The sequence below is a fragment of the Protopterus annectens genome, chromosome 3.part1, assembly GCF_019279795.1.
Source record: "Protopterus annectens isolate FY-2018-M chromosome 3.part1, PAN1.0, whole genome shotgun sequence".
NCBI classification, from domain to species: Eukaryota; Metazoa; Chordata; order Ceratodontiformes; family Protopteridae; genus Protopterus; species Protopterus annectens.
In genome coordinates, this window is record NC_056732.1 from 688,658,813 (window position 1) to 688,685,167 (window position 26,355).

Genomic DNA, 26,355 nt, shown 5'->3' on the forward strand with positions numbered 1-26,355 from the left:
CAACGCTGTTTTCAGGATTAATTTAAGTCTTCTAAAATATTCTTTACTAAGTTTTATTTGCATTTGCTCATGTTTTACTGTTAATCCTTCATCAATTCCCAAATATTTATACACTCCCTCTTAGCTCAAGTTCGTTTATATCACATTCTTGCCCCAAACTGATGTTTTCTTGGTCCTGCAGTTTTTTCTGCTTTAAAGGCTGCTTTTGCACATTTATCAAGATCAAATGACATTCTATCATCCGAAAAAGTTTTGACTACTTGCAGTTGTGCTTTCAGTTCCTCATCTGATGAGGTATACAGTTTTAAATCATCGACAAAGAGAAGATGAGAGGTCTTTACACTATCACTCGTGACAGTTTTTTAATTTCTCCAAGTCTTTTGGGTTTCTAATACTATGATGGGAATGGACCCCATTCCTACGTCAAAGTACAATTAGAGTTCATGAAATTAGTATTGTTTCAATCTTTGATGGCAGCCAAAAATGCTCTTTGCAGCACCCACAATGTGCCCAGTAACGACTCCTTCTGCAATTCATACAGGGTTACATGAATTGGTAACATATCTAAATATGATTGTAAATTCTTTTTTATATGACCAGTTGCTCCTACTACTATTGGAACTGTCTGGATGTCTTTCTTCCACATGGCTCTCATTTCTGCCTGCAGATCAAGGTATTTTATGACTTTGTCTCTCTCTGTACACAAGACACTATAGTCACTAGGTGTGGCAATTTCAGTGATCAATGCTACTTTTGTCTTCTTTTCTTGGATCATTATGTCCGGTTTTCTAGCATCTATCTTCTGGACTGTTGGTATTGGGTGATCCCATGTGATGTAAACATCATAATTTTCTATGATTCTCTGTGGCTCATGTTTCCAATGGTTTTCAGTCACTTCGATACCATAATGTTTGCACAATCTCCAGTGTAACAATCTCACCACATTATTATGCCTTTCAGTATATAGTCCCTCTGCCATTAGAGCATTGCAACCAGCAATAAGGTATGTAACTGTTTCCAACTCAGTTCCACAAAACCTACATATGTCTGTTTCTCCCACATGTTCAATGGACTTAGTAAACCAGCATGTATGCAGCCCACTATCTTGCCTGCAGTATGAAACAGGCCATGGACCTCAAGACCATCAGGAATTCCGAGGCATTAATGTGGTCACAAATGACAAAATTGCTTTAGTATTGGGTTAGGAAAGCGATCTTGTCTGGGGGTAAGAAATCTTTTTGCTTGTATGTGTCCAGAAGAGCTCCCTCAAAGTGACTTGCTAGCCTTTACTTACATTTTGGAGAATTACAGACAGTCTTACATCCTGGCGGCAGGTCAGGATGGTCTTTAGAACTATTTCTATGTGTGGTAAGGAATACGTGTGGGTGAGACGATTATCAAGTTAAGGATAAAACACCCTTAGTCTTGCAAAAAGCAGCAACTGGAGCCAGACACTATGTAAGCACCCTGGATGTAGCAGACAAGCCAAAAGACGATTAAGTGAATTAGAAGTGTGAGACCCTCCCTCAAATATTAACAGATGATCATCTCTCCATTACAGAGATGTGCAGAGAGGCATATTTTAAAGTCAATGTCACCATAAGGGAGCTTAGAAGTATCATGGGTAAAGGGTTCAGTAAGGTCATCACCTTAACTTTTGGATCTACCAAAAATGTGTTCAGTCTTTAAAGTTCTATGGTGGGTCCTAAAGACCCTTCTTTTCTTGGAACTAGGAAAATCCTTGAATAAAACCATGTTCTTTTTTTCTTTTTCCAGTGCCTTCTTTCCTTGGGTTCCACAGCCATAAGGTTTTCTATCTGTATGGCATCAGATGCTGCTTATCTTTTGAAATGCCTAGAATGTCCATGAATTGCAGTCTCTCTTGAAATTGCAAATTTTATCCATTTTTTTTAATAATCGGTAGCACCAACTTATCTTGAGTAATGACATCCCACTGGCCTGCAATGAAGGTCAACCTGCTCTGTATTTTACCTTGGAACGGGGGGGGTGGGTAGAACAGCCATGACAGGGAAAGAGTTTGAATGTGTGCTTTGGTAAAGGAGAAGGAAGTGTCATTCTAAGTCATAGCTGCTCCCTCTATTTGCCATGGCCCTGAGTGCCTCCAAGTCTGCCTTTACTGCCAGTTTACCACTTTTTTCTATACTTGCCTTTCTGCTCTTTTTGGACTCTGCTCTTGTCTTGTTTTGGAAGGAAGTGGTACCTTTTGCTAAAGAGGAGGGGTGTGACATATCTGGGTGGTGGGGAATGAAAACAAGCCCTTAACAGACTACAGAATTTTCGAGTCTATATTGTATTGTCGCAAGCTGACAATATCGAATCTGATATTGTCGGCACAACAATATCGAAAGTGAAGAATATTGGCCAGGTAAATAGAAATCTCCGTAGGGGGAGATTTCCGTTTACCTCAATGTAGTGCGGTCTCGGAGTTGGTATATTTAAGTAACGGGGGGTGTGGGGAGTGCAGGGGGGCTTGCCCCCCTGCCTACACCCTTTAGTTTTTTTTGTTTGTTCGTTTTTATTTTTTATACTTGTTCGATATTTTACTGCATCGATCAATTGTGTTCGACATTTATTGCTTCGATGCAGTAAAATTTCGACTTTTTAAAGTAGTCAGACTTTCTGGGAGCAGGGGCATCATCCAGCACTTCTAATACTAGAGGTATGGCAAAAGGACTTGGTTCTGGCAGGCACAGAAACTATCTGTATCAAATCTATTCCTGAGAAAACTCTTTGTATTCTCAGTTGAAGATGCCCTTCATCCTATGAAAGTTATTTCCAAAAAAAAGATCTTCAAGTGACAAGGCTGAGAATATGGTGTCACTTTCTGATTCCATATAAGAGGCTAGGGACAGCTGGTTTACGTAAGACAGCCTCTCTACCCCTGAATCCATAATAATTGATTCTTCTAGCAGGAAGGCTCCCTTTTTCTTCTTAGAGTATCCAGACAAAGAAGCTTTTTTCAGTGGTTAGCTGCCTAAACTTCAAAAATTTCATGAAATCCTGGTCAACTTGAAAAGATCCAAAGCACAGACCTGTGTGGTAGAGAGCCAACACCCAATCAGCAGGGGCTCTGGCAAAATGACTGTTGACCATTTAGACTTTAGTGTCTTATGTCTGTGCTTAGATATGAGATTTGGTTTGTAGTCCTCAAAACATGGGTGAACACCAGAGATCTTGATGTGGTCTCCCTTGACTTTCTCTTGCAGAAGTGCATGGATATTTCCTTCCTCTTCACTTAAAATAATGCAAGCATCAGCACCAGAGGCCTAGACAGCAGCTATGAGACCAATGACATTCTTCAACTCATGAAAATATGCTGGGGTGAAATGCAAGTTGATATTCAGAGTGGGTATGCCAAAGGCCTCAGTCAAACAAGTCACCAGTACAGAGAGTGCAAATCTGCCTCGACTACTCTTGAGCCTGGGGGGGTGTCTGTCTGACTCTGATGGGGTGGCGCTGCAATCCCAAGAAAACTTCTCCTCTGTGTTCTTCTCTTTCTTTTCCTTGGGGAAGTCCTTCAGTAAAAACAAAATGAAAACTCCAGCAAAGTTAGAACTTCAACTGAGTGACCTCCCAAACCTCTTGTATCAGAAGCACATGGAATATATGCAAATGACCCTTATGAACATCAGGTGTTTCAGCTAATTGGCAATTCTGAATGTCCATGACTTGTTTTGTTATTTTAATGGACAATTTCAGGCCAATAAAAAGTACAGTTTTGTACCTACCATAAATGTAGATGTCCGAACTGGATAGCATCTGCAGTCATAACAAATGGGTTGTCCTGTCGTCAGGCAGCCCTTCGGTCGGCCGGATTCCAAAGTCTGGGTCCGGCTTCGGCTGATGTCGCACTTCACCTGACGTCATCTCTGCTGGTCTTCGGGTATAAAGGCATCAGCCGACGCCATTTTCTTCAGTGTTTCTTGCCCCAGATGCCAGTTGCCCTCTTGGAAGGCTAAATTTTGGAAAAATGCCAATGTATGCAGACAAGGTAGAAGGCAAATACAAAAAATAAGCATGTATGTACATATATACAAACAAATACACCATAAGAGACTCCCCCCAGCTAGCTATTAGGAGTGTAAATACCCTAGGAGTACCACAGAGGGGAAGGAGGGTGGGTAATCCTGACTGCAGATGCTATCCAGTTCGGACATCTACATTTATGGTAGGTACAAAAGTGTACTATGTCCTTCATGGATGCATCTGCAGTCATAACAAATGGGTAGAATACCATAGCCAAACTAGGGGTGGAGGAAGAAAAATTATGGTGTAGTTAGGATCCCTTGCAGTACAGCAGTGGCAAACCCTGCTCGGGATCTAGAATATAGAGGTAAATTGTAATGCTTGGCAAATGTATGCACGGAGGTCCAAGTAGCCGCCTCAATAATGTCCTTGGTTGCCACTCCTCGTAAGAAAGCTGTGGTAGTGGCTGTAGCTCTTGTTGAATGAGGTCTTATGTTCTGTGGTATTGGTTTTCCATGGTAGGAGTAACAGAATCGTATGCAATTTCCTATCCATTTGGAGATTGTCTGTTTGGAAATTGCTTTTCCTTCCCTTCCTGTTGCATAGGCTACCAAAAGCTGGTCAGTTTTCCTGTTACTTTTTGTTCTGTCCAGGTAGTAGCGTAACTGCCTATGTACATCCAAAGTATGTAGCAGTCTTTCCCCCTTGATCTGTGGGTTGGGAAAAAAGGTAGGTAGGTGGATTGCCTGGTTTAAAGATACTCTGGATACCACCTTAGGCATAAATGTAGGATTAGTTCTCATGGACACCCTGTCTTGATGGAAGATTAGGAAGGGTTGCACTGCCATTAAGGCCTGTAGTTCAGAAACCCTCCTTGCTGAGGTAATTGCCAGTAGGAAAGCAGTTTTCCATGATAGGTGTTGTAGATCTGCTGTTGCTGCTGGTTCAAAAGGCGGGAGTGTCAACTTTTCTAGCACAAAGTTCAAGTCCCATGCTGGTAATGGAGGTTTCCTAGGAGGTTTTACATTTTTTATCCCTCTGAGGAATTGTCTGAGTAGAGGATGTGAGAAGACAGGTGGATCATAGCTGTATTCTGCAGAAATAGCTGATGCATGTATCTTGATGGAGGAATAGGACAGGCCTGTATGTAGGAGCTCTGCCAAGTACTCCAGGATGTTAGCAATGTCTATGTTTGACACATCTTTTCCTCTTTCAGCACTCCAAGTGACAAACCTTTTCCATTTTCCTACATAGTTCCTTCTTGTTGAAGGTCTTCGGGCTTCAAGGATAATGTCTTTAACCCTTTGTGATAAGTCTGGGTTAGTTGTTGTTAAGTGATGTTCCAGGCAGTCAGTTGTAAGGTTTTTAGGTTTGGATGCATGATGTTGTAGTCGTTCTGAGTTACCATCAAAGGTATCAAGGGTATTGTCCAAATTTTCCCCTGTGACATGCTCCTCAGCAAAGGATACCAGTGTTGTCTTGGCCAATTCGGAGCTATCAGGATTGTCCTTGGGCGTTCCTCTTTGATTTTCAGAAGTACCTTGTGCATCAAAGGAAGAGGTGGGAATGCATATGCTATTAGGCCTTTCCAACTGAAGGATAGAGAGTCCACCCTCCATGCCCGTGGGTGGAACGTCCTTGTGCAGAATTTCCTGAGCTGGTGGTTGAGTGGGGATGCGAACAGGTCTATTTGTGGCATTCCCCAATTCTTTGTGATGGCCTTGAAGATGTCCGGGTGCAGCATCCATTCGTGAGCATCCGAGGTGGTCCTGCTTAACATGTCTGCTAGGGTGTTTTCTTTTCCTGGCACAAATATTGTCTGTAACTGGATGTTGTAGCTCAGAGCCATGTGCCAAAGGTCCAGAGTCATTCTGCATAAGGGGTATGAATGAGTGCCCCCTTGCTTGTTGATGTACCACATGACTGTGGTGTTGTCTGTCCTTATCAATAAGTGGCCTTCTTTGAGGAATGGCCTGAATTTCTGGATTGCCAGTATTACTGCCAGCATTTCTTTTTGGTTTATGTGTAGGTGCAGCTGGTCTGGGGTCCACAATCCTTGTATGCACTTGTCCAACATGTGCACCCCCCAGCCTAGGTCTGAGGCGTCCGTTGTGATGGTTTGGTTTGCTTGGCCGTTTTGGAAGGGCAAGCCTAGGTTTGACTGGCATGCTTGGGCCCACCATAGGAACTCTTGTTTCAGGCATGGGATTAGTGGAATTTCGGTTTGTAAGCTATGCCTGTGTTGAGACCATAAATTCTTTAGGTACCACTGTAGCTTTCTCATATGCAGTCTGGCATGGGGAATCAGGATTATGCATGATGCCATGAAGCCCAAGGCCCGTAGTATTTTCCTTGCTGTTAGCTTGTTCTTTTTTGTAAATGCCAAGAAGTATAGAGGAAGTTGTTCTTGTTTTTCTGCAGTCAGGAATGCCATTTGTTTTACTGTGTTTTTACATTGCTAACATCCTGGAGTACTTGGCACCCAAGAATGTTCTTGTCTGGGATGGGGTCAGTCTTGACTTTTTTAAACTGACTGTGTATCCCAGGGCTTGTAGTAAGCAAATGACCCTTTGTAAATCTGTTGTCAGCTTGTCTTTGTTGTCCGCTTGTAGCAGGCAGTCGTCCAGGTATGGATAGATTTGGATTCCCTGTAGCCTGCAATGAGCGATTACTGATGCCAGGCATTTTGTGAATACTCTGGGCGCAGTAGATAAGCCAAAAGGCAATGCTGAGAATTGATAATGCTCTGATCCTGCAAGGAATCTGAGGTATCTTCTGCAATTTGGTCGGATGGGGACGTGCAGGTATGCCTCCTTGAGATCTAGAGTCACCAGCCAACACTCCTTGCCCAGCATGGGAAGAAGTTGCTGTAAGGTCAGCATTTTGAATTTTGGAACGATGATGTATGTGTTTAAGATGGACAGATCGAGAATGGGTCTCCAAGTTTTCTCTTTTCTTGGGACTAGAAAGAGTCTGGAGTAAAATCCTTTTCCCTGTTGATTTACTGGTACTCTTTCCACAGCTCTCATCTTGGTTAGTTGAGCTACCTGGTTTAGAGCTTCTGTTTTTTGAGTTGGAGGTAAGTTTGGCATTCCTCTTTTTACTGGTAAGGTGTGGAAGTGGAACCTGTAGCCTTGGTCTATGGTTTTTAAAATCCCCTTGTCTTTTGTGATATAGTGCCAATTTTTTGAAAATAAGGCTAACTTTCCGCCTAAAGGTGCTGCTATTTGCTCCCTGGTAGGCGGTGTCAGAGCCAAGTCACTGTGATTGTCCTGTTGCAGTGGCAGTAGTTGTGTCAGTGCCTCGCTGGTTATTACCTTGCCACTGGCGTCCTCTGTAGGCACCTCCTCTGGATTGGTTTCTGCCTCTAGAGCGTCTATTCCTGCCTCTTTGGGTCTTTGAGGAGTCTGGAAAGGACCAATTTTTGGCAGGCCAGTTTCTGCTAAACCGAGGGGGCTGTACCTGTAAGAAATCCTTAACTGTTTGTACAGATTTTGCCTTCTCTTCCATTTTCTTCATTACTTGTTGAGCAGAGGTACCAAATAGACTGTCCTTATCCATAGGAGCATCTAACAGCTTTGCTTTTACATGATCCGGCAGGACCTGTTCTTTCAACCATGCATGCCTTCTTATCACTGTGCCAGTCATGGCTGATCTAAATGAAGCCTCCAGTGCATCATAGCCGCATTTTAAAGAATGGTTACTAACCTGCTGTATGTTATTCACCATTTCTAAAATATATTTCTTATCTAAGGATTCTTCAGAGGAAAGTTTCTTAGTCAACCGATCAAGCATAAACTCTTGGTATTGGATCATGTGAAACTGACAGTTTAAAGCTCTAGCTGAGAGAGTAGCAGAGGTGTAAACTTTTTTGCCCCATCTCTCTAATGACCTGGATTCCCTTTCAGAAGGGAGAGGGTTTTTTGTTGAGGTGGAAGCTACTGCCTTAGGCCCCTGGGATATAGTCTCAGGATCTGCAAGTGGGGCCTTGAAAAGGTGGTGATGAGTGTGAGGCACCCTGTAAAATCTGTCTGGTTTGGCAGGGGCTGGGGGTAAAGAATCAGGTGCAGAGCAAACATCATTAAATGCATCATCCACAACAGGCAAAACTGGAGGTATAGCTAAGGGCCTATGTTGTGGTAAGTGCAGAAAGGTCCTAAGCCTTTTTCTTGAATCTGAGAAATCTTGTCCCTGCCATTGGAAATGTTCTCTCATGGCATGTAAGGTTTCCCCAAAGGAGAATTCCTCTGGTGGAGAGGCAGATGGAATGGATTCATCCGCATCGGAGTCTTCATAAGTGGAAAAAGGAGCCTCAGGCTGGTCTGTAGTGTCTTGAGTCCTCCGAAGAATCATCAAAGCACTCTTGCTGGGGTGGCTCCATCCTAGGTCTCTTTTCTGGAGGCTGAGAGGCCCTGTCAGGGTGTGATTGGGATCCCCTAATTAAGGAGATTAAATCCTCTGCCAGAGTAAGCATTTGAGAGCTAGAAGTGTGTCTGTGTGAGGAGGCCTTAGCAGGCACTGTCTTAACCGTTTTGGCTGCTTTGGCCCTGGCAAAGGCCTTGATAGACATGGCTGCAGGAGGCCTAGCAGCACCACGTGCTGGGGTAGAAACATCCAAAGGGATGGTGTCAGATAAGTCACTAGAAGCCACAATAGTAGGTAAAATTTCAGAGGCCGATTCAACTAAAGTAGCAGGAGCCTCGGTAGTAGTCATGGATTCGGCTGAGGATTGACCGGTTTTCTCGGTTTCGGCCGAAACCGAGACACTCGCGGCTTGCTTATCCGTGGTTTCGGCTGAAACCGCGGACCGCGAGTGTCGGTCTTTTTCTTTGCGTTTTTTAATTATTTGGGTAGTCGGATGATCCGACGGCATTATGTACGCAAAATCTGAGCCGAAAAACTGTTCAGCAAACTCCGACCGACATCTAAGCGTTCGTCGGTTGAAGGAAGCACAGGCTAGACAAGCAGCTACGTCGTGGTCTGGGCCTAAACAAGGTAGGCAGTAAGAGTGGAAATCTTTATGAGGTATTTGTTTCCCACAAGTTAAACAATTATTTACTTTTTCTGACATCGGCTGAGGCAAGAAAGAGTCCCCAACGGGGTACTTAGCTTTTTAGAAATCTTCGAAGTAGTATTCGGTAGTAGGAATCTCTGGATCTGACCGACCGGCACTTGCGAACAGCTTCTGCTTCGGGCGCCACGCGGCAAGAAAGACTGAAGAAAATGGCGTCGGCTGATGCCTTTATACCCAAAGACCAGCAGAGATGACGTCGGGTGAAGTGCGACATCAGCCGAAGCCGGACCCAGACTTTGGAATCCGGCCGACCGAAGGGCTGCCTGACGACAGGACAACCCATTTGTTATGACTGCAGATGCATCCATGAAGGACATCCAAACCCCACTAGCTGTGGATATGCATATTTCGGCCTTATGACCTCATCAGCACAGCACAAGCAGAGTGTTTGACTAAGCATAAGAAACGCAGGGCTGTTATACCCAGCTGATGTCCATTATCATTAGTGGTATTATCAATGGAAGTTCTAGCTACTGCACAACTCAAGCATGTCTTCTTTCAGATCCTTGTCCTTTAGCTTCCCTGCTTTAGACTTCAGCAGAGCTGAGCTAATAGGGACTATTGAAACTTCACCATGTGAGTTTATCAGTCAATAGCAGCAAAAAGGTAAAGTCTTTTCCCAAACTGGTTGCACACCATACTCACGCTGTCATTGGGAATGGGGTTTTGGGATGAAGCTGAAGAATAAATGTGTGCATTTTTGTATGAAAGTCCTTCTATACTGCACAGCTTATAAACAAAAGGATTGTGTCTAAATCTACGGATGTCATTGCCCCCCCCCCTTTATTCAGCCCTCATTAGGTCACTCATTGCGTATAATGCTCCCTTTGACATGTACCTATCTAGGCACATGCAACAACTGACACATCCAAAGAGATACTGTACTAAAAGGACACAGGGCCTAAATAACATGTCCTACATGGACGGACTCAAAGTCCTGTCACTAAGATTGCTAAGAGGTGACCTGCACCTGGCACACAAGGCATCATCCAACCAAATACTGATGGATTTACTGAACATCAGTAAGTCAAACGACATCAGAAATACTCGGTCTAAGGGGCTAAACCTCTTCTGCAATATCAACACAACAGTTTTCAGGGACAGGTATATCTTGCAGAGGATACTGCTGCTATGGAACTGACTCCCCATTCAAATAACTTGGATCCATGGATGAGAAACACAGAAGTGACCCCCAGGACTGCCCCCTCAACTAATGGACAGAGTCCATGCTTTAGCCCATGCATGGGTCTTCTCAAATTATCTATGGTATATTTCCTTTTACTCTCATTAGGAGTGATATACAAATATCAGCCATGGGATGGGTAAGACCAGTCTCTAACCAAATGGGACAGGTTAATGCGAGCACCAGAAGGGAAACTGGCTAAGCTTAAAATGGCCCGCAAGGGTAGTTAGCCTAGTACTTGCCTATGAATCTATAAGAGGTTCAACTTACTGGAATCCATGGACACCACACAGCTGGGTCAACTAAAGGATTCTTTTACAGAAACTTAAGGGGACTTTAACCCTGTAGAAACAATCAAGCTTCCTAAGGGCTGGGGGAATCAAGCTCCATAGATGCATTAATGAATAAACCTTATAGAAGTTCTAATGCCAGAGGTACAACAAGTGGTTTTGGCTAAGGCAGACCCATACAAATCCCTGCATCTTAGCTGGGCTACTAGAACTCCTTTGCTTCCCATACGGTGTCCTCAAATGAGACAGCCGCTAAGATGAGTTGTGTCATCTGTATCACATTTAAAGTATGAAAGGGGAACATATGATTTTTATAAGCCTAGCTCATCTACAGTGAGTTTCATTTTCCTCATTTTAGCAAGAGTCCTCAGCACTGTAAGTACTTCCAAGACTGGCAACTTCAATTTCAAAAAATTGCATGAAATCCTAGCAAGCTGGATAGGTCATGGGGTGTAACCTGGGTAGCAGTTTGTGACAAGGCACCATTCAGCCTCAGCAATGGCAACCCTGTGGTTGTCCACTTGGGTTTGTACACTAGGAGCCTCAGTAATGCTGAGATAGCTGTCTTACTGGCCCTCATGTCACTGGTGCATGCCTGATACCTCTCTACAGTCTCTGGTAACCTCTTCAGGAATGAATACCACTAGGACATTACCATGAACTTTACTAACAATTACTAAGGTATTGGTTCCCAAAACCTTCAAACAGGTCTCTGAATAAATTGTCAGGACCATGGATTCAGCCTGCAAGCACTCACCACTAGCCAAAAGACTAGTGACCATGGTCATGCAAGAGGCTTCGGTAGTAACAACAACTTGGACCAGTGAGTTATAAAGCACAGTTGTGTAAGTTGCACTTACCGTTACAGTAGAAGTTCAAATTCCTCATTGCTGCATAGCATTTTTGGATATATTGGTTTTCCTAGGATACAACAACCAGCCATATTCACAAGGCTCTGACTGACTCCCTCCCACTCCTTCTCTTTGGCTGCTAACTGGACAGCCCAGACACAAGAAAGCAGTCAGAATGAAGAAATATTCAGGACTTTCTTGTCCGTACAATGAGAAGAACGTACTTATCCTAAACTTCTAAAGATATAAACAGTTACAAATAATGAAAAAACCCAACAACTAACCACATACAGATTAGGGGATGGTGGGTGAGTACAGCTATCGCAGCAATTAGCAATTCAAACATCTATTGTTATGGTAAGTGTAACCTACATATAAGTCCTATATTCATCATTCTCACTGCTGCAGTAGTCCTTTGGCTATATGGGCTGACTACTTAAGCCCATCCAACCTGGGAGGAAGAAGGATAAGGATCCAGGAGCCGGTGGAAAATGGTTCTAGCAAGGCTCGTCCTCGACCTGGAAAAACAATCCAGTTTGTAATGCTTCATAAAAGTATGCACAGAGGACCAAGTTGCTGCCTGTAGAATGCACCTAGAGTCCACCCCTTTCCAATATGCCTTTGCAGATGAAAAGGCTCTAACAGAATGTGCCTTTACACCACCTGGAACTGATTTACCATGAAGGGCATAACAAAAGGCAATAGCTGAGGAAAACCATCTCAAAACAGTCTGTTTTGAATTGGGTTTCTCTTTTTTAGTCCCACTATAAGAAATATATAGCTGATCTGCCTTTTTAAAGAACTTAATTCTGGTTCCAACTTTGCTGCCTATGCATGTCCACAGTGCACAGAATCCTTTCTCAATGGTTCTTAGGATCTGGATAGAACAGTAGGAGATTGATGGCTAGATTCAAAGTAAACTGCAAAACAACTTTAGGAGTAAATGAAGGATTTGTTTTAAATGAGCTCTTATCTTTATGGAAGACCAGATAGAGTTCACCCACCATGACAACTTGCAACTCAGACGCACTTCTTGCAGACATCAGAGCAATAAGAATGGTCTTCCAAATGAGTTGGTTTAAAGGGAGATTTAGTTAACTTTCCAAGCACAAAGTTAAGTTCCCAGAAAGGGGCCACTTGTTTTCTACACTTCCACCATTTCCACTGATATCCAAGATAATTTTGAAGATTCACAAGGACTAGGCCTAGTATGCAAAACTCCATTAAGAAATTGTTTACCAAAAACAGAGAAGAAAGGGGAGGATCCATGGGCAGACATGCTGAAATGACGACAAGATGTACCTTGATAAAGGGGTATGTCAGGCCAGAGTAAAGTATCTTATAAAAATACTTCAGAATTAGTGGTACATAATCCCTGGTACGACCCTGATTATTGGTTAGAAACCAACTAGAAAATGTTTTCTTCTTGCCAATACAATATTTCCTAGGAACAGGTTTTCTTGCCTTCTTTAATACCTGTTGCACAGCTTCATGAAACAGGAGCCTAAAAGGAATTAAAACTGAATCATCAAACAGTTACTTGAAGCTGCTTGAGAACAGATTGATTCAATCTCCCTGTTTTGAGTGGGTCCAGTCTGTGAGGAAGCTTGTGGTAACTGCCCTTGGCCAATTCCCTAAGAAAAAAGAACCAATATTACCTGGACCAAACTGGAGTCACTAGAATGCTTTTTAAAGAGTCCTTCTGAAACTTCAGAATTATCCTGAATATCAGTGGAAATAGTGGAAGTGCATACAGAAACACTCCCAACCATGGGAATGCAAAGGCATCTGTTTTCCAGGCTTAGTTGTAAGGGGGCTAGGAGCAGAATTTGTTCTGAATGGAGACAGATCTGTTTGAAGTGTTCACCACAACTGGTTCAAATGGCCTTACTCAGCTTGTCTGCCACTAAATTTTGCTCTGATGTAAGATGTTCAGAGTGTTTAACAGTGATGTAGAAGTACCTCCCAAGCCATCATAGAGGTTATGACCTAGTGTCACCAATTGTTTATGTTTATGTACCACATCACATTGGTGTTGTCTGCAATCACAATAAGGGGTCTATAGGACCATTAAGGATAAAGAGATTTAGAGTAATTTGCTGACCCCACACTCCACACCAGTGAAGTTCCTCTTTGATAAAACCCAAAATTAGAATCTGAAATTACAGAGGATGAAGATGCTGTTTTTTTTTTTTTTACTTATTTAAAACAGTGTAAGAAACTTCTCTGTGTGGAAGATTTTCAGTCCACATATTTCTAGTTAATCACTGTATATTAATCAGATCAGACAATAGTAGTAGAAGTAGCGAACGTAAACTCAAGTCAAAAAGTAATAACAGAAAATATATAATTCTATAGCATTACTAAGTATTCGAAAGTAAACCAAGCAAGGCAGGCAGTATGTTTCCAGTTGAAAATCCTTTATTAAGTACACAGACAAGTGATCCAAGTAAAACAAAAATAGAGTAATAATTTCCTCACAAGCTTTCTAAATATATATATACTTTTTATCAGGCATGGGAGTGGTTTATTGTGCTGTAAAACAAAGTGTTATTGGTACACATGTTAAATTCACATCCTTTCCCCCATCAGTGTGACATTCGAGCTGGTCCTGACCTACCTAGTAGCTGTCATAATAATATACAGCCCTAATGTACTTTAATGGTACATCTTACTTAACCACATTATTAAGTAGATTATTAAGTCTGTGATTTTATACAAGGCAATACACTACATGGCTGGAAATATATCAACCTTTGTCTTACGGCGGCGCAGTGGTGCAGCGGTTAATACTGTCGCCTCACAGCAAGAGGTTCTCTGGTTCGATTCTTGGCTGGGGTGCCTTCTGTGCGGAGTTTGCATGTTCTCCCTACGTTTGCGTGGGTTTCCTCCGGGTACTCCGGTTTCCTCCCACATTCTAAAGACATGCTTCTGGAGCATTTCTCCCCGGGTCTCCGCTGAAAACAGAATCTGTGGAACCTAGTCGGACTTTCCCGGCCAACAAATGTTAAATAAATAAATGACTAAAACCTTAGTTCATTTTGCGATCAAAAATTATATATAAATATATACATATACATTTTGCATGTAAAAATCAGTTTCTATTTTCATAACCTATTGTTAACAAAGATCGCTTTCGTCCTTCTAGACTTCTTCAGGTCTGTGTACAAGAACCCTAAAAACCTATATAATTGTATAATTAGTTAGTATTGTTATTACCATCATTTTGAATAAAGTGGAAAAAAAGAGAACCAGAAAAAAATAAAAATAAAAAAATATATATGTATGATGATGGAAGCAAAATATACACTTAAATTTAAAATGGTATTTAAAACCAATTTGTACAAAAAAATAAAATAAAATACAATTAGTCATGTAAACAATGTGGCAATTTTCTAAGTTCCAGTGCACTTTTAATTGAACAGTAGTAGTTTAGTCCAGGCTTTCTAAAAGAGTTCAGCTTTAATTGCCACATGAGTTAATGTTTCTCCAGAATATTCAGGATGTCTCCCTCAAGATCACCCATGTCTATGCGATCCAGGATCTGGAACTTAAAACCTGTGTGTCTTTTATGAAGAGAAAGGTGTTTGGCTAGTGCATTATTTTTACATCCAGAGCGGATTTCTGACAGATGACATGAAATCCTTCGCTTGAGTTTATTTACAGTCTTGCCCACGTAGAATGCATCATATTCATTGCACTGTGCCCTGTAAATTACTTTTTTAGTGTTACAGTCACCCCCTGCACTGGTTTTAATGATCTTCTTTAAATAAGGGCAATAAAAACTATCACCTTGCTGTATAAATATACAAAATGTACAATTAGCTTCACATCTTTTAGTGCTTTTCTCACATGGTCTAGGTTTAAATTCAACAAAACTTCTAATATTCCTGGCCTTCCTATAAACAAATGATGGGGCTTCACCTAAGATGTTAATCAGAAAAGGGTTTATGTGACAATGTCCCAGTTTTCTTCAATAATATTTTTGATACTGTGATAATCCAAAGTGTATGTCAGGATGCAGCTATTTTTGCATTTGTTATTCTCTGTGGGATTACTTAACATTTTTCTACTGGGGAGGTTGAGTGAAGGTGCTTCAGTCCTTTTCAGTTCTATAATGGGTTCCAGGATGTTTTTTAACATCTGACTTTCATAGCCTCTCACTAGAAAATCATTCTCTAAGTTGTTCAGGTTTCTCAAAAATGGTTCCATCTCTGTGGTAATTCGAGCTAATCTATAGCCTTGGGATTTCACTACATTATACTTGGTTTTTGTAGGATGTAGACTTTTACTGTGGAGTAATAAGTTAACCCTGGTTGGTTTTCTGAATAGATCAGTGGTGATTCTGTTATTGTTGGTGTCCTTGAAAATCTGTATAGCTAAGAAAGTGGTTGAAGTACAGCTATGGGAAGAGGTAAACTTCAGGAAGGGGGTTGTTTGATTGAGGTAAGTGATAAAATCTCCAAGCTGCAAGGTGTCACCTTCCCACACAATAAAGACATTGTCAATAAAACATAAATAGCATGTGATATGCTGCATGTAGTCTGTGTTGTTTAACTCAAAGTCCTCCTCCCATTTGCCCAGGGCTATGTTAGCTATGCTGGGAGCCATGGCAGCCCTCATTGCTATACCAGTTTTTTGTTTGTAGTGTTTGCCATTAAAAGTAAAGAAATTGAAGTCCAGTACAAGATTAATGAGCTTGCTTAACTTTTGCAGTTGTGCCTGTGTACCCTGATTATGTTTCTTAAAAGACTCCATAGCTGCTGTTATACAGTAATTGTGAGGGAGCACTGTGTATAAGGATTCCACATCAATAGTTACCAAAATACTGTCAGCTTCCACTGTAATGTTTTTTATTTTCTTCAAAAAATCCATTGAATCTCTTATGTACGACTTATTCTTTTCTGCTAGGGGTTTCAGCAAGTAATCAAGGTAAATGGCTGTGGCTTCAGTAAAGGAACCTTCACTTGCTACCACCGGTCGATAAGGTGGGTTTTCTCTGTTCTTGTGTGGCTTTGGTATTCCAAAAAAGTAAGGTAAACGTGGGCATTGGCTCCATAAATAATTATAAAGATTTTCAGTGATAAGTTTTTCTTCCCATAATGTGGTGAGATTAGTGACTTGACGGGTTTACGTTCGCTACTTCTACTACTATTGTCTGATCTGATTAATATACAGTGATTAACTAGAAATATATGGACTGAAAATCTTCCACACAGAGAAGTTTCTTACACTGTTTTGTTTTTAGACCCACTACACTTTAGTGGGTTGTTTTGAGACTTCTGGGATACCACGGAGATTACTTGTTTTTTACTTATTTACATACCACAGAATTTTCCTCATATGTAATCTGGGGAGAGGATTCATGGAAGTCATGAACCCTAGAATCCTGAGATATTCCCTTGCAGAAGTCTGATTGGAGAAGCATAGGAAAACTTGCTAATAAAAATTTGTCTTCTCCTGTGTAAGGAAAGTCTTTTGCTGACAGAGGTCTAGAAGGTGGCCCACAAACACAATCTTGTGTGATGGAGTCAAGAAGGATTTTTGCACATTTAACTGAGATATCAGACTGGCACAAAGAGATGAACAACCCACGGTAAGGACTAGTGACTTCATGTGTGGGTTAGAGAACAGCGGTGTAGTAGTCTGTAAGAAAGCTAAAATTGCCGAAGCATGAACCTTTATGTTGGAGTAAGAAAGATCCTGTTGAAACAGGTGAGAAATGTAAAGCAATACTGAGTGAATGTCTGCTTGAACTGGAATAGTCTGTTGGCCATGACACCATATGGAGAATCTTTTCCATTTTACCATGTACAATTTCCTGGTGTACGGCTTTCTTGCCTCCTTAAGAATAGATTATACCTCTTTGGGATAAGGCATCAAGGTGGGTGCCATAACTGAATTCTCCAGGCAGCTAGACAGAGATGTCAGGTTGGGGTACAAAACCGATTCCAAGATTTGGCTGAGAAGATCTGTGTTCTTTAGGAGCATACAAAACCTCCCCTCACTGACGGTGAGGAGTAGAGAAAACCAATCTTTTCTGGGCCAGAAGGGGGCTACCAAAATCATACTGGGTCTGTCGGTCCTGGACTTGTGAGTACCCCTAGAATCAAAGGTAATGGGGGAAAGGCATACAGGAATTTCTCGCTCCATGTGAAGGAGAAAGTGTCTATCTAAAAACTATAGGGGTACATGAGGTATGCATCCTTTAAGTCAATTGTAATGATGGAGGCATCCTGAAAAAAATCATATGCAAAATCTTTTGCAGTATAAGCATCTTGAATTTTGGCACATGAAGAATTTGTTTAGCATTGAGCGATCTAGGATAGGTCACCAGGTTCTTTCTTTTCTTGGGACAAAGAAGTGTCTTGAATAAAAACTTTTCCCCTCTTGACCTGGTGGAACTGGTTGTATGGACCCTTGCCTTGGCAAATCATTGGTAATCAGTGGCAAGAGGTTTTCTTGCTCCTTTGGAGATCTTGGCATGCCCAAAAAGGGGGGAAGCTGTCTGAACTGGACAAAGTATCCCTTTTCTATAACGCTGAGAATCCATTCAGCCCTTATAATGATCTTCCACTGGTTTAAGAAGAGGGAAAGTCTTTCTGCCAGGGGTCCAGGGGGAAGGGGTGTTAAGGGGACAAAAAGAGCTAGCAAACACAGTCACATCTGTTCTCTGTTTTGGATTTGCTCTTTGGCAGCACCCAATCTCTGAGGCTGTTCTAGTTGCCATCTTCTTGATTGCTTTAGTCTTTTTCCACGGGGAGTCCACCCTTGTCTTGAGTAGGTAGAAGGGCCAAGGCTTACATGGGTAGTTTTTACTGCATCTTGGAACTGGGGACAAATAGAATTTTTTAACAGTTAATTTGTTTGCCTTTTTTGTATAATTTCTTAAAGACGTGTTCGGCTGGGGGCCCAAACAGGAACTCTTTGTCCAGTGGGGCATCCAATAACTCTGCTTTAACCTGGTCAGACAATGGCTGAGTTCTTAACCAAGCATGTCTGTGTATAACTGATTCTGTGGCAGCTGGTCTTCAAGAAGCATCTAAAGTATCTATAACCAAATTTCAAGGAGTGTTTGGCTAAATGTAAGGCTTCTGTAGAAATGTCCTGCATCTCCTCGTATGAAGCTCTATCCGAAGTGGAATCTAGCTTTGTTACCATTTTGTCTTGAAGTGATTCCAAATATTTTATCATATGAAATTGACAATTTAATGCTGTCATGGCTAGGGGAGCTGAAGTATAAGTCTTCTTGACAAACCTGTCCACGAGTCTGCTCTCATTGTCATTAGGTAATGGTTGCCAGGATGGCCCTATGGCAGCTTCAGTGGAGAGACTACTGAGGGATCAAGTTTTAGGATTTTCTTAAAGATGTTCATGTGAGTCAATTACCCTGTAAAACCTATTTGGTTTCCTTGGAGCAGGTGGTAAGGAATCTGTGCGAATGTCTACGTCCTCAAACACATCACCTAGCATGATGTGAACCAGGAGAAAAGCCAATGGTCAAGACAAGGGTAAGCTTATCAGTTTCCTGTAGTGTGCCTGAGCTTGGGAGAACTGTTTACTTTTTCCCAGTTAATGCCTTATTTCATTTTATGTAGTATGTCCCCGAAGGAAAGTTCTTTGGGTAGGAAGGCAGAAGAGTGTCGTCCAAGTCCAAATCAGGGAATGGTTGAGGTTGCAAATGACCTGAGTAGGCAAGTTCTTCCTCATCTTCAGAAGATGAGGAGTCTTCCTCCTCTGAGAAAGCTACATCTCCCATCCTGTAGTCAGAGCCTGGGAGACTTCTGACGTCTGTGAAGATTCTCAAGCTTTAATAAATGCCATGAATTCCTGTGCTATCTTAGCCAGGTCTGGGACTTTAGTTTGTAGCCCAGGGATAGAAGCAGTGGTACGCCCTAGAACAGCCTGAAACAACTTTTTCTAAGAACTTACCCCCCAGGAACCCAAGCGACACGCTAGGGGAAGCGCCCAAAGGCAAACTTTTGCGCCCCAACACCCCCGGGAACCCAAGCCATCAAGATGACCCAAAGAAAAAATCACATAAATTCACATTCGCTTGACCTATGACAGTGGCATAAAACACTGAAATCTGGAGACGTGCTATTTCAGCAAAAAGTAAAAAAAAAACTATTATAAAACAGTACATTATATAGATACCAGAATGTGAATTGTACCTCCATTGTTCAATCCTACTCCTAGAATGACTTCTCTTTGTTATCAGCAAAACTATCAATGATCTTGTCAGTGTCCACTTTCCAGGCGTCGCGCTCTCAATTGACAGAATGGCTAAAGAACTAAGTCGAACCTCAGACATTGTACAAGAATGTCTTTATCAACTTCAACTTTGAAAAACTTCTTTCAGCACTGGCAACTGTCACAGGAAGTGTCAGATACAGCAAACAAGCAGTGATTATATCCGGAAAGCTGGAAGATGATTCTGAATGAGTTATCAAGATGAATTTGACAATGTGACACTGAAAGTCATTTTGAGCAGGAGCAGTTGGTCAGACAGCTCATCTGAAATGTCACCGATCAGACTCTTCGACATCTTCAGCAGTTCGTCATCATTCGTTTCAGTAATTGTCATAGGTTTCAAGCATGTGAAGACTTGGTCAGTATCTGACTTGAATCGTGTTGTTATCTGGACAATGGCATAGTCGATGAATCTGTTGAACACATAGTGCTGTTCTGCTGACTCCAGTCTGCAGTCATTTGAAAGTTCATCGTGAAACTTCTTGGCATGAGAAACCCTCTCTGAACTGTCAAACTTGGATGGCATGCCCCAACTTTGAGCTAGCTCCTTGGCTGAGAACAAAACAGTCTCCCAGTTGTTGCGAAGTTCACTCAGGTCCTTCAGTAGTGATTCCAACAGAATGCAAACAGATGTGACATCAGATTGTTGTGACTGCATTTTCTTGGAGATAATGTCTAGTGGTCCCAACAGTAAAACAATGTTCATCATTGAAAAAGCGTTCAAAATATTTCTTCATAGCGATGCCTCGCCTTTCTCATTACTGTCCTTGCCAGTCAGTGACAACACAGTCAACAGTTTCATCACGTCGACAAACCATCTGCAAAGAGCTATCAAGGCTTGATTCGTGATGACCAACGTGTAGGACAAAGTCGCTTTAATGTAAGTGAGCAGCTACTATTTTTCTGTAAGCGATTCCATCTGCTAATAGCACTGAGGAATACATACAGCTTTTCCAGCATGTCAAAAAAGTTCTGAATGTCCTTCACGTTCTTAACAGCATCGTTTATGACTAAATTTAATGCATGAGCACTGCAGTGAACATAACGGGCCTTTGGTGCTTTCTGCTTCATTAAAGCCTGGACACCGCACCACTCATGTTATCTTCTTCAGGTCAGTGACACTTTCAATTTCCTTTGTAATTATGGATGCCAAATCTTGACCCTTCTGGCTTTCAACATCGGTGAACCCCAAAATGATTCCTGGATATGCAAGCGGCCGGCCTCCTTTCATTATCTTTTTGACAGTCACATACCGAAATATTTTGCTCAACTGATCCATCTTTGAGCAATCCACTGTTGTATCCATTATAAGAGATACAGCGGAACGGCCGGCCCATTTCGCTCATGCATCTGCTGCTACCTCTCTTGCCAGAATTTAAATTATTGGTGGTTCCTTTTGGCTGCTTCAGCAAGTTTTCCAAAACAGGATCGTGCTTGGCAATTAAGTGAATGAAATGCGATGTTGCATTTTGACATGGTGATGATCAGATTCACTATGCGATCCAGAACACAGCGCCAGTACTACGGTCTTGCATAATCTGTTTGTCGGTCAGGACATGACATTGTTCTTCCAATTAGTAAAATCTGACAAGCTTTTGTATCTGTATGGAGTGACAAATTCTTCCAGTTACAACAGTCCATGAATCACCAGTTCTTATCGGTGATGCAAACAGCCAACATGGAATACAGTAGCACTTGTCACCAGCCGTGCTGTAGGACAACCATGTTCTTCTGAAACTCAAGCCAGACCCTTTATTAAGACCTTCTGCCTGTTTCGGAATGGACCTGCAATGCACCACCCATCACAACAAATCTCTTTTCAAAAATGCCTTGCTTCCAAAATAAATTCTGTCGATGGACTTGATTCTGGTAGTTGAGCCTCATGTTTAGGAAAAGTCTGTTCATTCAGGGCATCTGAGTACTGGCATTCTTCTGATCGTCCTCTGGCTGCGAATATCTTCGTCATATCCCTTGTCCTTCTTCCGCTGTTCCAAAGTCACGGAGCAATAAAGTATGTGCTCAATTTTGGTATTTTTTCAGCAGTTCACTTTCTGCAACCTCTTTCTGTCTCTCTTGCTTTCACGAGCCATTAAGCTTTAATTCATACTGATCCTTCTGTCTGGATGCAAAACAGTCAGAGCAACATACCACTATGCCAAATCTGCTTTGTGAAAGAAAAATACTGTGTTACCACCATACATTTTACTACCAAGGTCCCTGTGCAAAACAGTCAGAGCAACATACCACTACGCCATATCAGCTGCTTTGTGAAAGTGAGGAAGATTGAAATTTAAATGGCTATCATTTAATGAATTCAGTTCTCACCATAGCTGTCAACCTCTTAGCACAAAATACCTGGACAAATGCAGTAATGAGGGAATACAGCCATCAAACATATTCCATGAATTCAGTTCTTGCCATAGCACAAAAAGCCTTGTCAACCTTAACACAAAAAGCCTGGATGAAGCCAATAATGGGGGAATACAGTCCCAAAAATAGGGACAAATTTCAAATATTCATCTTATAAACTTAGAAAATTGCTAGAATTAAAGGTTGTGTTACTTTGTGTTTTGTGAAGAATATGAAGTCTGAAATTCAAATGCCTGTCAATTTTACTTCTGATGGAACAAAACAAGATTACATAAGCAGGGAAGGAAAACAAACTCAAAATGCTGGAGATGCATGACAGAGGAGATGGTCATAAAACATATGCAGCCTGTGGGAGTGTACCTGGGCACAAACTGGACAGAGGCTCCAGAACCTGGAAGGGGATATCTGAAAATATGGACAAAACTGCTGTGAATTTAGCATGTAGATTGTAGGCAATGAAGGCGGGGTTGACAGGAAAAGAAATGTGGGCAATAAGACTAATTACAAGGGCAATAGTCACAACCTGGAAAGCAGAAGAAAATGAGAAGCAGGTGGTAAGTTACTACCTGCTAAAAGGTGTGGGGTGGGGGTGAAAGACAGGAGCTATAATAGTCATGAAAAGAAGTGAAGCACTGGTACAAGGCAAAAAGTGCACCATGTCTGAGGGGTTGGCAAAGTCAAAACAGTTTAAAATATACAGCAAACAAACAAGAAACAGTTTCAATATAATTGTGCTCACCAAAGAAACAATTTCAAAGCACTGCTGGAAGTATTTGTGCTTTTAAACTTTACTGCCAACAAATTTCTGCACTGCTCAGCCCTATTTGATGTTTTTTATCCCACTGTCAGATCTGCCCCAGTTTTCTAGCTATAGCATACTGTTTGTTTTAAAATTATTGACCTAATATGTTCTGAAAACAAATTTTATTGGGCCAAAAAGTTTACTGCTGATCTAAAAAAATTAATTTGTAACACAAGAAAGACAGAAACCCATTAAACAAATTAAAATCCTACAGGTATGTTCTCCCGACAGCAATTTACTATCAGCACTGCTTACATCATGAAAAGGCATTTCTTCTAGTACCCTCTCATTCAAAATGATACTTGTCGTTATGTCGTACTGTCAAAGGAGAGATGATATCTAACAAGCACACAAGCTTTTTAGCATGCATTGTCTACAAGCACTTGCTGGCATAAAGCACTGAAATTGTGATCAAGTGCGAACTTATGGCAATGACATGACAGACAGCAAAACCACATTACATTGAAAAGTGACATAAATGACTGCATGCCAACATTAATGTAATACAGACAGTGTGTCCCTGTTAGTTCTGCAACTATTTAATCCTCAATTAAATGTCTGTGTTCTCATCTTTTCATTTAAATACAATTTCCTCATTAATGTAATACCCTACATTGCAAAACAAACATCATACGGTTTTCTGCATGTACTGTGACTTCAAAGCAATTTTATTTTTAGAAAATCAGATTTACAATGAACTGCAGAGAAAAATCTAACATACAATTTTATCTCTCAGCACTTTTGTCCTGCCCCCAATATAAAGTTTATAAATGTGATATCCTACTCATCACGAGAGGCAACCCAATCTGCTCTGAATATATATTACAGCTTTAACATCACACAAGGAAATCTCCCATCTGGTAATCATATTCACTTGAGCAGCTCTGGAAAAGGCAGTCCAGTTCTCATTCTGCAAATTATGTGCATTTAATATAAACACTTTCTACATTGATCGTCCTATTTCAAGTTATTTTAAATGCAAAAAAAATCAATCCCCAGACTTCCCACTGTTTTTTTTGCCAGCAAAGTGTTAAATGACCATGCACTTCTCCCCATAACTGACCAGAGTCCCAGACTTCTTTCTAGCCAACATCTTCAAATTTTTTCTTTAATGCAAATGAAGCCAGAACAAATCACAGACACGTTTGTACCTATTATGATCATTTCATAATTTCTATGCAACTTTAAATTTTCTGCAACTACTAGTTACTAGTTTGACTATGAATAGCAGAGTGCAATGTGGAAAGCAAGCAGGTTCAGAGGAATTAAAAGGTATAGGTAACACAGATTTTCTCAATTAGTCTTAATTTAAACATTCCCTCTGTGAAAGTACACAACACGATGATGCAAAAGCGCTTCAAGTGCAAAGCAGTCTGTTCTTTACTTTATTATACATTAGTAATGACAATACACAATACAAACACCTACCTGAAGCGAAGAAGAAGCCCGCTCACTGAAAAAGTCGCAGCTCCGTCCTCCTCATTGGTCCTGACTGTGGCTGAAGCAGTCCGGACCTCCTCCGTTCTCCATGTCCATGTGTCCCTATCAGGACTGCTGGTAGGGCAGTCTGGGATGTGGGAGTCGGGACTGTTTTTATGTTTTACAGATTTTATTTTTTTGTTATTTTGTAAGCGGGAGGACTGCAGTCCGATAGGACGAGCCGCCCCTGCCAAAGTGCCCCCTACCGCTTGGCGCCCTGAGGCAATTGCCTCACTTCGCCTCTCGTAGTTACGCCACTGGATAGAAGGCAGAGTAATGTCACTGCAGGGCTACATTTCCATTTTAATGGTCATTTAACAGGCATGGCCAAGGAATGAAGTCTACTGAGTCCGACTTCAGAAGGAAAGCCTGAAGTCAGCAGAGGGGTGAGTACTCCTTGCAGAACTACCTCCCAGACGTCAGAAGCTGCTCCTACACAGCAATGTCAAACCTGATTGATTTTTTTTTTATCTTTTCACTTTACTGGGATCACACCAGCAGTCGTTGAAGCAGTAGCAAAACCTGCAGAAGATAGGGGTTGTGACACTACCAAAGAAGTCAACAACAAGGATTCCACGTGTGCACTGAGAAGCTCAGTCCTATGTTTAAGAGTTTTTGCATGGAATTTAGCACAGCTAAAGCAATTAGAGACATCATGGTGAGGTCCCAAACAGAACAAGCAAAACGAGTAAAAATGTTTATGCAGGATTTGCTTCCCATAGGACAAACAGACAACCAGTTATTAACTTTTTTGAACATTAATTAGAGAAGAAATTTCCTCAGTGGAGTACTTATCTGTCTGAAGCAGAGGAACTCTGGGAACACAAGCCAACCAATGGACTGCTAGTGTATAAAACACATGTGTAAGGCATCGGACTACACAGCTTGAAAGAAGTGAAGATGGCATCAATGGCCATCTTTCTTATACCCCGATGTCCAGACATCGGTCATTAAATGTCCCTCAGATTGGGATGATGCTAGGACTCTGGAAATCAGCCCAGCCGTTGACTTCTGCTTGGCAGGATGTCTCAAGAATTAATATTGCAACACTGATTATGAAGAAAGTACAGTCGTGTACACTTACCATAAATGTAGATGTTCGAGTGTATTCACTGTTGCAGTCATTACAGTTGGGTAATCTGCTTGCAGGTTGCCCTCAGTCGGCCTGATTAGCAAAGTCTTGGGTCCTGCATCAGTTGCTGTCCCTTCTTCCATGATGTCAGGTCGTCAGGGGTATAAAACATGCAGCCAATGCCATTACATCAGTTTTTCTTGCCCCAGATGTCAGGTGGCCCCCTAATGGGGAGTAATTAAACATAAAAACACAAACGTATACCTCCAACAAAAAAGCAAATACACCAAAAAGGTTTTTAAGCATAGTAAAGGAAAGTAGACGTATAGCCAAAAGAAGTTAGGGGGAAGGAGGGAGGGTAACCAGGACTGTAGCAGTGAATACACTCGAACATCTACATTTATGGTAAGTGTACACAACTGTACTATGTTCTTCATGTTTCACTGCTGGTCATTACATTTGGGTAGATTCCCAAATCTATGGTTGGGAGGAGGAGTTTAGATAGCATTAGGAGCAGCTATAAGGCCCTGCAAGATTGCAGTGGCAAAGCCAGCTCTGGATTTAGAGAAAACTGGCAAATGGTAATGCTTGGTGAAAGTATGTATAGAACTCCAAGTAGTAGCTTCTAGGATGTCCCTGATAGAAATGCCTCTGAGAAAGGCTGTAGAAGTAGATGCAGCCCTGGTGGAGTGAGGTCCGATCCCCTGGGGGATAGATTTTCCATGGTGCTTATAGCAGAAACTAATGCAATGGCTTATCCATTTAGAAATGGTTTGTTTTGAAATAGCCTTCCCCTCTGCCCCTGCAGCAAATGCTACCAGCAGTTGTTCAGATTTTCTTTGAGGTTTAGTCCTGTCCAAATAGAATCTAAATTGTCTGTGCACATTCAAGGAATGCAGAATCCGTTCCCCTTTGTTCTGTGGATTGGGAAAGAAAGTTGACAAATGAATGGACTGATTTAGAGCCACACTGGATACCAACTTGGGCATGAAGG

General features: G+C 41.6%; 1 protein-coding gene across 1 annotated transcript in view; it reads right to left on the reverse strand.

Moving 5' to 3' along the window:
* The window catches only part of EFR3A (EFR3 homolog A), a 2,300,516-nt gene that overhangs the window by 1,427,555 nt on the left and 846,606 nt on the right, over positions 1-26,355 (reverse strand). The window lies entirely within an intron of this gene.